Consider the following 16094-nt stretch of genomic DNA (forward strand, 5'->3'; position numbering starts at 1 on the left):
CTTTAATGCTTTCCTCGAGAGGACAGAAAAGATTTTCATTTGACCCTGTGGCTGAATGGCAGCTTCACTAACATTGCAGCAAAACCTCTGTTCTGACATTCGAGCATCAGTCTTGATTTTGCATTCTAGTGTCTAATGTAGGACCTGAACACAAAATCAAAGTGAGTCCCAGCTAACACCCTTAAAATGCTCCTGTTTGATTGTGCTTTTTGTAATGGACTTATTGAATACCTCTGACTCAATTTCAGTTTTTGTTGGCTAGCACTCCCAACAGGCTGAGAACTTTCTAAAATCTTAACAGAGCAATCCAAGTTCAGATTGTTTGTTGTTGAAAACGAGTATCGGTCGGTACATTGAGTGACAAAGTGACCTAGAGCTCCCACATGCAGTGCCTTCCAATTGACAGCCATGTTGTGCTGTAATGAAACTGGTTTGTAAATGGAGACTTTGTGGTGTAGTTGTCTGTGGGTTAACATCGATGTGTGTCTATTTTGAATCACCAGTTGCTTGGTTGGAGACATGTACTGACTCACTGAGTAAGCACTGTGTAAAAATGGGAAATATTGTTTGTTTAAACACGGATACAGTTTTCCACCATAGTCTTAGGCCCATTTAACACAGCCTAGAATATGAACCATATTACAGAGAATAAAGAATCTTTAACATTGATACTGTTGCCAGGGGTTTAAGTACTAAACAGGATATATGGTACTTCAATCTTTTCAATTATACCATTCCATTGTATAATATAAAATATTATGTTATTTCTTTACTCATACAGAAGACAAGATATGTTTGTCTTTTATTAGAGAAACCATTTCACCTGTGAAATAACTGCACAGGGGTTGATATCCTGTTACCAAATCACCCTTTATTTACACATGCTCATTACATGGTCTTTCTGACCAACCAGCTCACAGCCAGTCCCTAGAGTGAGGAGACAATCTGAATCTTCTGTTTATACCTGTCAGCCAGGGCTCCCTGATTATCCCAGGTTAACAACTGCAGTCAAGGATCTCATAGTCAATGAGATCCATTTGCCCTCATGCCAACCACTGCAGCCTGAATACAAAGTCAGCATGTTATCTCTCTGCTAATAAAGTACTGTATAATAGGTTACTCCTTTAGATATGGTAACACTGCCCAGCTCAGCTAATGCTGATTTATTCCTTTTATCCTCAGAGTAATTTTTTCAACATACACGCATTATCATGGTATTTGCTCATTGTTTTACGCGGGTTTCCTATGGACTAGGGAAAGAGTTTGGGGCCATGCGTAGTTTGTCAAAGTTTGTGGTAGAGCAAAATGTGCAAAGGGCTCTGAAAATTTGCGGAGATTTATAGATAGTTTAAGTAAGTGAGCATGTGACTGGCAGATGGAGAAAAATGTCGAAAAATGTTATTATCTATTTTGTTTGAAATAACTGTAAAGAGGACTATTATTTGAATGGTAAAAAAAATTACAGCAGGCTGCTGTGCAGAGAGACTTGGGTGTCCTTGTGCATGAATCGCAGAAGGTTGGTTTGAAGGTGCAGCAGATAACCAAGAAAGCAATTGGAATATTGACCTTCATTGCTAGAGGGATGGAGTTTAAAAACAGGGAGGCTATGCTGCAGCTGTATAGGGTCCTGGTGAGGCCATACCTGGAATACTGTGTGCAGTTTTGGCCTCCTTACTTGAGAAAGGATGGGCTGGCACTGGACGGAATGCTGAGGAGGTTCACTAGGTTGATTCGGGAGTTGAGAGGGTTGGATTATGAAAAAAGAGACTGAGTAGGCTGGGATTACACTCACTGGAATTTAAAAGAATGATGGGTGATCTTATAGAATCAAAAATTCTGAAGGGAATAGATAAGATAGAAGCAGGGAGAATGTTTCCAGTGGCAGGTGAAAGTAGAACAAGAGGGCATAGCCTCAAAATAAAGTGGTGGGGGGGGGGGGGAAACAGATTTAGGACTGAATTGAGGAGGAATTTCTTCATCCAAAAGGTTGTGAATTTGTGGAATCCCTGCCCAGTGAAGTACTTGAGGCTCCCTCATTGAATGTTTTTAAAGCTAGGTTAGATAATTTCTTAACTGTTCAAAAAAATTAAGGGCTATGGTGAGCGGGTGGGTAAGTGGACCTGAGACCATAAAAAGATCAGCCATGATCTTATTGATTAGCAGAACAAGCTTGATGGGCCAGGTGGCCAACTCCTGCTCCTGTTTCTTAGGAATTCAAAATTGGGAGAAAGTAAGTAGTTGAATTGTTTTGACATTCATGACGCAAGATAACACAGCACTAGTCACTAACTCAGGGCCACAGCGGTTAATATAATTGGTGTTAAGTACCAGCATCTGTTGTCGAGAGTTTCAAATAATTAGAAACCAATTTGTTGGTCCTAGCCATTGAAAACATTTCATGGCAACTAGAACTCACTCCTGGACTAAAATCATAGGACACAGAAGAAGACCCCTACAGCTTTATGGAACCTGTTTGAAAGAGCTACTAAATTAATTCTTTTCCTGTCCCTTCCTGCAAACATCATGTCAAATATCTATCCAATTCCATTTTGAAAGCTATTAAATAAGCCTGCTTCCATCATCTTGTCAGGTTTTCTGTTCCAGATCATGTGAACATACAAACAAATGCAGCCACATCAGGAGGCAGCCATCCTGGCCCTTGAGCCTGCACCTGACTCATCAGCTTAGTCCACATTCCTTAGTCCAGCTTCCATGGCCAATGACTCAATGAGCTCCCACTATCAGCAGACCAACACCTTGGACTTGAGGTGTGGACACTGAGCTACTGTCTCACACCAACCACCGCTGCCTACAATGACCAAGTGGTCAAAAATTGGCGTGTGGGATTAGTTGATTTTCACTTGCAGTGAGCTGACATAGACACGGCAGATAAAATTGTCCCTTCCTGTGCTGTAATTATTCCATGATTCCAAATCGAGTGCCGTCAATGCAGTAAAATATGATAAGGAGCATTACAGAGGAGTTCAACCAAACTAACTTCAAAATCGAGGTACATAAAAAAATGTTAGGACAAGTGGTGAAAATCTTTGTCAAAATGATCAATTTTAAAGAGAGACCTGAAGGAGGAGCGAGAGGAATTCCAGGATCTGCAGCTGGGAATACTGTTCATCACGGGGATCAAAGAGGCAGACTTTTATGGGGTCCGAATGATTTGGGTACAGCAATATTGTGTTTGAATCAGATGAGATATTGAGCAAGGCCCATGACAACATGTAGAGCATCTCAATCAGTCGTTTATGGTTTTGCCAAGCTATAAATCAGGTTTCTCATAAGTTAGCAACTATTGCTTGTATTAAAGCTAATCATTGCTTGTTCTGAAGAATGTCCATGTTGCTTCCGACCAAACAGACGTTGCCATTCAAGATTTGTTAACCTCTCACAACCATCATGGTATGCATATGTAGACATCATACATGAAATGTATACAAACTGGCCCAAGGAAGGGAGCAGAAGAGCAGGCAAAGGAAAACAAAGCAGTAAGGATCTAAAGGGAAACAAATGTTGCAAAAACCTGAAAGAGTAAGGGAAAATATTGCAAAGATTGGATTAAAAATGTATGAATAGTATAATCGCTATTGGAATGAGTTAGTTGTTTGGATGCTAGGGGTGGACGCTGGGAAGTTGTTTCCGTTAGGCGGGGAGACTAGGATCCGTGGGCACAGCCTTAAAATTAGAGGGAGCAAATTTAAAAAAAAAGCTCTGATGAAGGGTCTAGGCCCGAAACGTCAGCTTTTGTGCTCCTGAGATGCTGCTTGGCCTGCTGTGTTCATCCAGCCTCACATTTTATTACCTTGGATTCTCCAGCATCTGCAGTTCCCATTATCCCTCATCCACATTCCTGCCTGCACAATAACCCACCCCCACTCGCTTATCAAGAATCTATTATTTGTTATTCTTAGAGGAAGAAAATTCCAAAGACATACAACTGACTATGAGAAAAGATCTTTTTCAAATCTGTTGTAAATGGGCAACTATTTGTTTTCAAACAGTAAACCCTAATTCTAGTTTCTCCCACATCCACCATGACAAGACCTTTTGGATCTTACATGCTTAATCAAGTTATCTCTTACTCTTCCACATTCCCGCTAGACAGTCCAACCTATCCTCATATGATAACTTGTCCGTTCCACGCATTAGTCTAGTAAATCCTTTCTGTACTTTTTCCCAATACATTTACATCCCTCCTTAACCCCAATACTGTATACAATGCTCTAGTTGTGGTCTCACCGGTGTATCAGCTGAAGCATAACCTCTGTACTTCTGTTTTCAATTCCCCTCAAATAAAATTGCAACATTACAGCCTTGGGGCTTTACAGCATGAAAGAAAGTCCTTTGGCCCATGGTAATAAAATGTGAGGCTGGATGAACACAGCAGGCCCAGCAGCATCTCAGGAGCACAAAAGCTAGGCCCGAAGGGTCTAGGCCCGAAATGTCAGCTTTTGTGCTCCTGAGATGCTGCTGGGCCTGCTGTGTTCATCCAGCCTCACATTTTATTATCTTGGATTCTCAGCATCCGCAGTTCCCATTATCACCTTTGGCCCATGGTGTCTTTATTCCTCAGAAAGGGTCCAGACCCGAAACATCAGCTTTCTTGTTCCTCTGATGTTGCTTGGCCAGCTGTGTTCATCCAGCTCTACACCTTGTTATCACCAATTTTCATGTAATTTGCACACTTACTGATTGAGCCTTCCATATTCGTGGTTCTCCGGTACATCCTATTTTTATCTCTTACAGTTACGTACATTTAATGATCTCAACATGACAAACAGCAAGGGATCCATTACCAAACTATGTAAAGGTGAAGTCAGCACAGCCCCACAAAACAATAGAAAGAGATCACTGGCTGTGGATTTAAACTGAGGGCCACTGCATCTCAGGCAAGGGGAAAGTTTGAGAGGCAGGACCTTCAGTGGCAGATGCAACCGGTGCAGGAATTGAACCCTTGCCATTGGAGTCAGTCTATGTTGTTAAATGTTCTTCCAGACAACTGAGCTACTGAACACAGGCTTCCAATCATAAAGACGACTCTCAAACATCACCCTCTGCCTTCCTCATTAATCCAAGTTTGGATCCAATTTGCCCAATTGCCTAGCATCCCCTTACCTTCTTGATCACTCTCCCATACAAGTTCTTGGCAAAAGCCTTAGCGAAGTCCATGTAGACTACATCCACTGCACTACACTCATCTAATCACCTCCTTATAATGTTCAATCAAACCTGTCAGACATGATCTTACCCTGACAGAGGCATGCTGGCTGTATACTATTAACGTTCCTAGTTACTTCCTGTAGCTGCAAGAATCCGGGCACCCAGATTGCTTTGCACCTCGGAACTCCGCTCTCACTCCATTCGAAGAATCTCATCTCCTACTCCGTTCTTATGGCATTTACCTGATATCTATTTTTTTCTCTTCAGCTTTGCTTTGTCAGCTTTTCCCTTGCTCCCCTGAAGGTACCAATTAATTCCCAATGGGATCCTCTGGTTATATCCCTGACTAGGATGTCAATATGATGAGAACATTCGACTGTAAGACATTATTGTCAAGTGTGATATTTACGCAGACAGCTTCCTTGCGGGAGGTGACTGAAGAGCAATCAGAAAAGATTCTTCATGCGTTCCTTCTTTTGCCCAGAGCAATGTGAAACCCTTAAAGCCGCAAAAGGGCTTCACTAAAACAGAACAAACTGGGAACTAAGCTCGGCTTTGTGCACACTGTAAAGTGAATTTACTCATTAACTTGGCAAGCAGCACTGCACTTGTGGGTCTCAAATTGGCCTTTCCGAATTTTGGATGCAGACATTGTGGGTGATTTTTTTGTCACCAAACTGACAATGGTTGATGGCAGATAACCTTCCATGCCAGCAAAGCCTAATGGGAAATTATGAACAAAATTCGTTCACATCACCAGCGTTGACTGCAAAAACTATCCCGTTAGTTTTCCTGCAATGGAACATGGGTTAACTCTCCGCACGGTAGGATGGTATGGATTGGTTTAATTTCTTAACCGCAATTGCCTACGAGGTTTTTGGAATGACTCACCTTCTGTCACTGGTGTTCAGTTGTGAAGGGCATGACTGGGCACTCCAGTGCATCTCTGGCTAATGAACTGTGTCCCACACAATGGTGTTATTGACTGTAACATCTCAATGAGTGAGGGCAGCGAAGCCCATTTGAGGGATAGACTAAAGGTTGATGTCTTTGTTGCAGAGGCGTATAGGAATGTTCTTGAGTTGTCGGATCTCTCTCAGACAGTGCGCTCAGATATTAGTTGCGGATTACTGCACCTCAATCAGTGTATACATTACTTGCTGGATTCGCCTCATTTGCATCTGAATGCTCTTTTGTGCTGGAAGAATGTGGATTAAAGCTGTCTATGGCCGAGGCTGGTAAAAGGAAGGAAATATATTTATTGAATTAATCAGTGCTGTCCTCAATGGAAAAAAAATCACATACAATACATTCAATGAAGACAGATGGAGCACTCTGAGAATTACACAGCATCTAAAATAAAGGGCCTCTGCACCAGAAAAATTCGGAAGTTTTTTTTGCCAATTTCTCTGCTGTTTTTAATTCCGTCCCATTCTCTCCAGGATATTGCCCCATTGCTTGGGCATTTATGCATTGGAGCCGCTGAGCTCCTGCTAACTTGTTCAGGTGGGTTGCATTTGTCGTTGAAGCTAGGCAATAAAATTTGTCGGCTTTTCAATTGCAGACGGGCTTTAGAGCCAGATCTGACTCTGCACCTCCCACAACCAGTTGATAAATGGTTATTTCAGGAATGGGTAGCTGTAGATGAGGAGTGAGACCTATTAGAGGGTTCTGAAGCTTGAATCACCCGAAGGCCCTTCCATCCGCGTCCACACCTCAGTGTCAACACTCTGCTTGCTACGTTTTACTACACTTTCAAGGAGATTTTTCTAAATATGTAGATATTTTATAAAGTATCTACTTATCCAAAATGCACACAATTGAAGTGCAAACACACGGCCATGCCATCTGGCAACTCAGAAAATGTAGTCAATGACTATGAATTTGAAAGTATTTGTTTTCTAAGAACTAATTAGTCTTAATGTCTATTTTCTGAACCAGTGTATGTTAGGATTCAATCTAAATCTCCCTCATGTTCCAATATTAAATGTTGCCATTCCAGATTAAGTTTAGCATCTTCACAGTACACCCTCCATGTCAAATGCAGCTTTTCAGCGGCATCCTGATTGCCCTGTCACTTCTCTAGCATCGCAGGGTATCAGAACACTTGTATTTATATAGCACCTTTAATGTAACACTAAGTCTCAGTTAATTTTAATAGGAGAGTCATAAGACAAATGTTTGAGATCAAGTTGAGCAGGTGGTCAAAATCTTGCTCAAACATGTAAGGTTTTAAGTAATATCTTAAAGGAGGAGAGAGATGTGGTGAGTTTAAGAGATCCCAGAGATTAGGGCCTTAGCAGTGGAAGCCACAATGACTAACGGAATAATGTAAGTGCAGTCGGATGCACAATTTTCCTTCCAGCGTTTGGAGGTCCAGCGGAATACCTTCAGTGCCAGTCCACTTGAAATCAGTTGTTTCAACACAGACTTGGTGTGGGGGTGGGGTGGATATCAAACCTAGGAACCACTGGTCTGCACTGCAAACAGCAAGAAAGAACACAGTTCTTTTGTTACAAAGAAGTCTTTCAAACCAACACCTGGGGGCTTGTTCCAAAACTGGGACAGTTGACTCACAGGCCAATCAAATCCCAATATAGTCTTATTCATGGAATCATATCTGGCAGACAACATCCCAGGCACCAGCACGAGCATCAGAGACATGTTCTGACCCATCAGACATGGCAGCACAACGATATACAGCTGGGAAGCTGGAAGCCTTCAATGTTGACTGTGAACCTTTTGAAGTCTCATGACTTCAGATCAAACATGGGGAAGGAATTCTCCTGCGAATTACCTCCTTCTACCCCGACTTCAGCTGATGAATCGATTCATCTCTACATTGGAGGAAGCACAGAGCATTGAGGGGAAAGAATATGCTTTGGTTGGGGAATTTCAAAATCCATCACCAGTACCACCAATGACTAGAGTCACAGAGCTGTATAGCGCAGAAACGGACCCTTCAGTGCAACCAGAAATCCCAAATAAGTCTAGTCCCAAATGCCAGCATTTGGCCCATATCCCTCTAAATCCTCCCTATTCATGTACCCATCCAGATGGATTTAAATGTTGCAATCGTACCAACGCTCACCATTTTCCCTGGCAACTCATTCCATACATGCACCACTCTCTGCACGGAAAGTTTGCCCCTTGAGCCTCTTTTAAATCTTTTGTTGCACCTTAAACTTACACTCTGTAGTTTTGCACTCCCTCAATCTGTGGGAAAGACCTTGTCTATTCACCCTATCTATGACCCTCATGATTTTATAAACTTCTATAATATCACTCCTCAGCCTCCAATGCTCCAGGGGAAATAACCTCACCCTGTTCAGCCTCTCCCTATAGCTCAAACCCTCCAATCCTGGCAACATTCCTGTAAATCTTTTCTGAATCCTTTAAAAGTTTCACAACATCCTGCCTATAGCAGGGAGGCCACAATGCACACCATATTCCAAAAGTGGCTTAACCAGTGTCCTGTAAAGCCCCAACAATGACTTCCCAACCCCTATACTCAATGCAATGACCAATAAAGGCAAGCATACCAAATGCCTTCTTCTCCATCCCATGTACTTGTCACTCCTAAAAGATAGATTATCCAGGTAAATGGGGAGTATTCCATCACACCCCTGACTTGCGCCTTGTAGATGATGGCCAGGCTTTGGATAGTCAGTTAGTGAGTTACTTACTATAGGATTCCTAGCCTCTGACCTACTCTTGTAGGTCACAGTATTAATACAGATATTCCTGTTCAGTTTCTAATCAATGGTAACCCCTAGAATGTCGATAGTGGAGATCTCAGTGATGGTAAAACCATGAATGTCAATAGGCAATGGCTAGCTTCTCTCTTGGAAATAGCCATTGCCTGCCAATTGTTTGGGATGAATCTTACCAATTAGAATCATAGAAAGCCTACAGCGTGGAAGCAAGTCATTTGGTCCATCGGGTCCATACCAGCCCTCCGAAGAGCATCCCACTCAGACCCACCCACACACACCTATCCCTGTAACCCTGCATTTACCATGGCTAACCCACCTAACCTGTACATCTTTGGACGATAGGAGGGAACTGGAGGACCCAGCGGAAACCCACGCAGACACGGGGAGAATGCGCAAACTCCACACAGGCAGTCACCCGAGGCTGGGATCGAACCGGAGTCCCAAGCGCTGTGAGGAAGCAGTGCTAAGCTCTGAGCCACCGTGCCACCTAACACTGAACGCTGCCCAGGGCTTGACGCTTTTAAATGTTCTACTTTAGTGTGTGAGGAGTTATGAATGGTACCTATCGCTGTGCAATCGGTGACCACTCTCATGTCTGACCTTACAATGGAGAAAAGGTTATTGATGAAGCAGCTGAAGATGGTTGGGCCTAGGACACTATCCTGAGCAACTCCTGCAGATCTGTCCTGGATCTGGGATGGCTTGACATCCAACAACAGCCAACGTTCTGTGTGCCAATCGTGACTCCGCCTGAAAACCATTGACCTCAGTTTGGCTCAGGATCCTTCAAGTCACATTCAGTCAAATGAGGCTTGATACCAAGGGTGTTCACTTTCACCTCACCTTCGGAATTCTTTTGTCCAGGTTTCAGCCAAGGCTGTAATGAGATCAGGAGCTGGGTGGCCCTGGAGGAACCTAAACTAGCCGTATGAACACTATGACTACAAGAGAAGGTGAAAGCCTAGGAATCTTGTAGTGAATCTTCTAACTCAACAAATCCTGTCCACTAACAGCAAGGAAGGAGTCAGGAGTATGATGCACTGATTTGGGCAGCTCCAGCAACTTGCAAGATGCTTGACACTACCCAGGCAAAGCAGCTTGCTTGATTGGTACCATAGCCTTCAACATTCACTCTCCCTTCACGAACTGATGCACAGTGATATCCAGACTCCAGGGACAATATGTCCCTGTTAGGGTGAAGGAAAAAGTTGGCGGGTTTAGAGATCCCTGGCTGACGAGGGATATTGAGGTTCTGGTCAGGAAAAAGAATGAGGCATGTATTGGGTTTAAGCTATTAGGCTCAAGTGAACCCCTAGACGGCTGCAAAATGTGTAGGAGTGCGCGTAAGAGGGAAACCAGAGAAGCAAAACGAAGGAATGAGATGGATCTGGCAGATAAAGGTGAAAGATGAACCCAAGAGGTTCTACAGCTACATTAAGAGTAAGAGGGTGGCTAGGAAGAGAATAGGTCCCCATGAAGATCAGCATGGCCGTCTATATGTGGAGCCACAGGAGATGGGGGAGATTTTTAATGAATATTTCTCAGTGTTTACTGAGGAGAGAACCATGGATGCTGAGGAAATAAGGGAAACACGTGGGGATGTTTTGGACTGCATACACATTACCAAAGAAGAGGTGTTTTCAGAATTAAAGCACATTAAAGGTGAATAAGTCCCCTGGGTCTGATCAAGTCCATGTTCGGACATTTGGGAGTCTGGGAAGAAATTCCAGAGGCTCTTGCAGAGATTTTTGCTTCATCTTTAGCCACTGGTGACGTTCTGGAAGACTGGAAGGTGGATAATGTTGTCCCATTGTTTAAGAAAGGGAGCAAAGACAAGCCAGGGAACTACAGGCCAATGGGCCTGATATCAGTGCTAGGCATGTTATTGGAGACGATACCGTGTGAGACAGGATCAGCCAACATTTGTATAGTCAAGGTCTGAGTAAGGATAGCCAGTAAGGATTTGTGCATGGAATGTCAGGTCTGACAAATCTCTTGAAGTCTAACAAAGAGGTAACCAAGACATTGGATGAGGGTGAGGCAATGGGTATAGTGTGTATGGGCTTCAGTAGGACCTTTGAAAAGGTCCTGCATAGCAGGCTTGTCTTGAAGGTTAAATCGAATGGAGTCCAGGGAGAACTAGCTAATTGGATTCAATTCTGAGGATGACTCACCAAACCCAAAATGTTAACAGTTTTTGTCTTCACAGATGCTGCCAGACCTGCTGGGTTTTTCCAGCAACTTTGTTTTTTGTTGTAATTGGATTGAAAATTGGTTCGAAGGTAGGAAGAGAGCGATGGTTGAAAGTTGTTTCTCGGACTAGAGGCCTGTAACTGCTGGTGTGCCACAGGAGTTGGTGCTGGGACCTTTGTTCTTTGTTACTTACATAAATGATCTGGGTGTGAATGTACAAGGCATGATTGGTGAGACTGCAGATGATACAAAATTAGGCGATATTGTTGATAGCGAGGAAGGTTATCAAAAATTACAGAGGGATCCTGATCAGATGGGGAAATGGGCCGAGGATTGGCAAATGCAATTCAGCACAGATAAGTATGAAGTGTTGCATTTGGGAAAGTCAAACCAAGGCTGGAATTGTACAGTAAATGGTCAGGTCCTGAGGAGTGATGTGGAACAGAGGGACCTAAGAGTACAAGTACATAGTTTATTGAAAGCGGCATTACAGGCGGACAGGGTGGTGAAGAAGTCATTTAGCATGCTGGCCTTCATTGGCTGAGACACTGAGTATAGGAGTTAGGACGTTATGTTACAGTTGTATAAGTCACTGGCGAGGCTGCACTTGGAGTATTGTGTACAGTTTTGGTCACTCTGTTATAGGAAAGACATAGTTAAACTGGAAATTGTGTAAAGAAGATTTACGAGGATGTTGCCAGGACTAGTAGACCTGAGTCATTGGGAGAGGTTGGTCAGGATAGGACCCTATTCCTTGGATCATAGTATTATGAGAGGTGACCTTATTGAGGTGTATAAAACCATGAGGGGCATTGATCGGATGAATGCATATAGTCTTTTTCCCAGGGATGGGGAATTGAAAACTAGAGGGCATAGGTTTAAGGTGAGAGGGGAAAAGATTTAAGAAGGACCTGACGGGAGACTTCTTCACACAGAGTAGTGTATATGTCGAATGGGCTGCCAGAGAAAGTGGTTGAGACTGGTACAATAGCAACAATTAAAATAAACATTTGGATAGGTACAGTTTAGAGAGAAGGGCTTAAGAGGGATTTGGGCCAAATGTGGGCATTTGGAAGTAGCTGAGTGAGCACCAAGGTAGCATGGACAGGTTTGGGCTGAAGGGCCTGTTTCCATGCTGTATTACTCTATGACTCTTTGCCTGCAGGCTGTACCATTCACAAGGTTCACTGCATCAACTCACCAAGGCTCCTTTGACAGCATTTTCCAAATCCTCAAATTCTACCATCTGGAAGATCAAAGAAGCTTGTGAATAGCACCAGCACCACTAAGTTTCTTTCCAAGCCACACACCATCCTAACTTGGTATCACATCCCCGAAGCTTTAATGCTGCTAGTTAACATGCTGGAACTCTCTCCTAACAGCTCTGTATGCCCTCAAAATCAAAAGGCTGCAGTGGTTCAAGAGAGCAGCTTAGCCACCCTCTTCTCCCAGGCAGTTAAAAATGTGCAATCAAATGGTGTCTACATCCCATTAGCATTTTTTATTTAAATACTCACCATTGATATCCAGGGGTTTCCACTCAATGATTTCTTAACTTGACCCAGCAACTAAACATTGGGTCTACTGGAGCAAGTCTGAGACTGGGAACCCTGCAGTGAGTAACTACTTGCTGACTCCCTAAAACCTATCTACCACCTACAAAGGCACTAATCAGGAGTGCGTTGAAATACTTTCTACTTGCTTTAATGAGTGCAGATCCATCAACATTTAACACCACTCAAGAGTAAGCAGAGTGCCTGATCAGTATCTCCTTTACCACTTTAAACGTTCACTCCATCCAACAGCCATGTCCAGTGGTGGTGTGGTGTCCCATTTGCAAGACACAAATGTAGAAACTCACTGAGACATCTTTAACAGCACCTCCCAAACCTGCCAGCTCAATTGCCTGGAAGGGAAATCACAGCATGGAAACTTACCCCAAGTCACGCTCCATCCTGACTAAAGATAAGTAGCCTATCTTTCATCATTGCTGCTTTAGAATCCTGGAACTTCCTTCCTAATAAGACTGCTTGATTTACCTACATTAAATGAAATGCCAACTCACCCCCATCTTCCCAAGAACGAATGAATTATGGATGTGCTATTAGCTCTGGACTTATAATAAAGCCGATACCTCATGAAGAAATAAAAAGTAGAGTTGAGAGTGAGATGTATATAAGCCATGGAAAGACAACCATGTGTGATTGTATGACAGTCATGTGGAGCAAATGGCACTGAGCAATGGGTACAGTATGCAGTGCCAGTCAACAGGCTCCACTTGCTATGTTCTGAATATGTAACAAAGTTGGCACTGAGACACAGATAAGGCAGCTCTTATTCAGTCTGTACTGTGTAATATATCTTTGTGCACATTCCAAGTGCCAGTGCTAATATACACCTGCACACTCCACCATGTTAGCTCAGTTGTCTAAATATTTAGTTGAAATATTTCCTTGTGTACAATGAACATGATTGTGTTGTGTTGTCTCAGTCTCAGTGAAAGGTATGTTGTTAAACTCTTCCTCTCACTGCCTTAGGAATCCCTGATTAAAATCAGTAGGTTCACATCCTTTTTAACTGTCTGTCAGGGAGATTTATTGGAAAATAACTGAGTTACAAATGAGTTGACATTTTCTGTTGACATGTGTTAAAAGATGAGACCGGTGGCTCCCAGGCCTAAGTGGGTGGGTCACTGCAGTCCCTGAAAATACCTCTATGGAGAGTAATGGTTTTATTGTGATGAAAAGAGGAACAGCAACACACCTGGAATTCGGGAAGAATACTCACTCAATAAGCGCTGCAGCCACAGGCTGAGACAACACTCTGAAGAACGATGGATGACAGCGATACAACTGCCTTCAACCACCTTAGGCTATCAGACAATTGCAAATTCAATGCCGCATGATTCTACACAAAAAATAGAGTGCAGTCTCATTGTAGGCCAGGACAAATCATAACATGCTGTCAGATCCCTATGAATCAGAACATATTTTGAACGGAGTCACTTTCCATTTGTGAAGGAGGCTGTGTAACCATCAGCATGAGCATTAGAAACGTGAGGGCCCTCTGAATGATAGAGTATTAAGACTTCATGAAACATATTTTAAATTTCACTTCTTGAGCAACTTTTCTTATATCACTTTAATGTGTTTACTTTGGATCATATGTGCTTTATCGGAGCTTGTTTGCTTTTGGGATGTGTGTATTCTCCATGCTCAGAAATATATCTTGGAGATGTTCCACTCAACCTAAATGTTGCTGAAAAACCTTCCTCATTTTCTTTTAGAAGTTGTGTGCCTGGCTCCTAGCTTTGAAGTCTACAAACAACTAGATCATGTAAAACATTTTCATTCTATGGTTTTGTTCCAGTGTGTTACAATCTCCATTTCTTGTACATTTTCCAAGTTTTTACTCAATGCTTGATGAAGGTGAGCATTGTGGCTTCCCTGACACCTTTGATTTTACATTTTCTCACCAACACCTTCATTCATTATTTAGAAAATTAGGTTGGGAATTTTATTTTTGGAACTACAGGAATTTGTGGTTTACGCATTGGCCTTAAATCTAATAAAGCATTCTAAGTTCATCGACCTGAATCTTTTAACCAGTTTCTTTCTATGTAGATGCTGTCTGACCTGCTGAACATTTCCAGCACTTTCTGTTGTTAGGTCAAGCTTCCAGCATCTTCCTTTTGTACAAACTTAGGAATCTACTCTTCTGGGCAGCAGACCTTACCATATACAATCGCAGGTATTTCAGATTTTCGAGGTCAAATTGCTTGCATCTGAGAGAAACTTCCAAACAAAAATCTTCACTCTTGATACATCTGAAATATATTTCTAATTATTCTGTGGAGGAGATGAAGGTGCACGTTTCACTGAGCAACAAAAGGAAGTTAATGAGAGTTGGGAGAACATGATCTGAAGAGTGGCCAATAAGCAAAAGAAGGGATAGATTTGGGGTGATTGTAAGTAAAAAGTTATCAAATTATTCTATTTCTTATAATACAGATGGGACTATTGACAGAAAATTAAATAATCAGAAATGGGGCTATAATAAAAACAAGCCTTTCATAACAAAAAACTACATCACAGTCATTTCTTTGAAAATGTTTTGCATTTGCTGTCAGATGTTTTCAAGATCAGCAACCAATGGGTTCAAATGATCACATACATCATTTTGACTCACTTTATCCTGCAAACACTTCCAAAGCACCTAGACAGACCAAGGCAGCAGATTCATGGGAACACCTTGTGTATGGAATGAGCTGCCAGAGGAAGTGGTGGAGGCCGGTACAATTACAACATTTAAAAGGCAGCTGGATGGGTACATGTATAGGAAAGGTTTAGAATGATTTGGGCCAAATGCTGGCAAACGGGACTAGATTTATCTGGGATATCTGGTCAGCATGGACGAGTTGGACCGAAAGGCCCGTGTTTTCATGCTGCACATCTCTATGCCCATCATCTGCAAATTTCTCTCCAAGTCATGCACCAACCTGCCTTGCAATGAGATCAATGTACCTGGTCAAAGCCATGGAACGCCCTTCCTAGTAATACTATGGTTATCCCTACACCTCAAAGACCTGAGCTGTTCAAGATGACAGCACACTACCACTTTCTCATGTGTAATCAGGGACAAGCAATAAATTCCAGCCTAACCAGCAACACCCACATCCCAAAAATAAAATTTTATAAGCCACTTAATTGTGACGGTGCTAAAATTCTAGGCTCTCTCCCCTCCATCTTCTGGATGTGCTACCTCATTTAATGATGCCGTCTGGGGGCTGCTCACCAATCTCTGGTATTTTAAATGCTGATTAACACAGTGAGTGATGCCTTACCCAGATACAGCAGACACCTCTTGCCGCTATTACTGGCTCAGCAGGGACTCCGACGCCAGCTGCTGTGTCATAGGTGCCACATGGATCTAGAATCAAATCCGAAACATTTTTTTAGGTTTGTATAGATCGATTTACCCAGTTCTAAATAAAAGAGCAACACATTGCACTAAACT

Source organism: Stegostoma tigrinum, chromosome 13 (assembly GCF_030684315.1).
Source record: "Stegostoma tigrinum isolate sSteTig4 chromosome 13, sSteTig4.hap1, whole genome shotgun sequence".
In the NCBI taxonomy this organism is placed as follows: domain Eukaryota; kingdom Metazoa; phylum Chordata; class Chondrichthyes; order Orectolobiformes; family Stegostomatidae; genus Stegostoma; species Stegostoma tigrinum.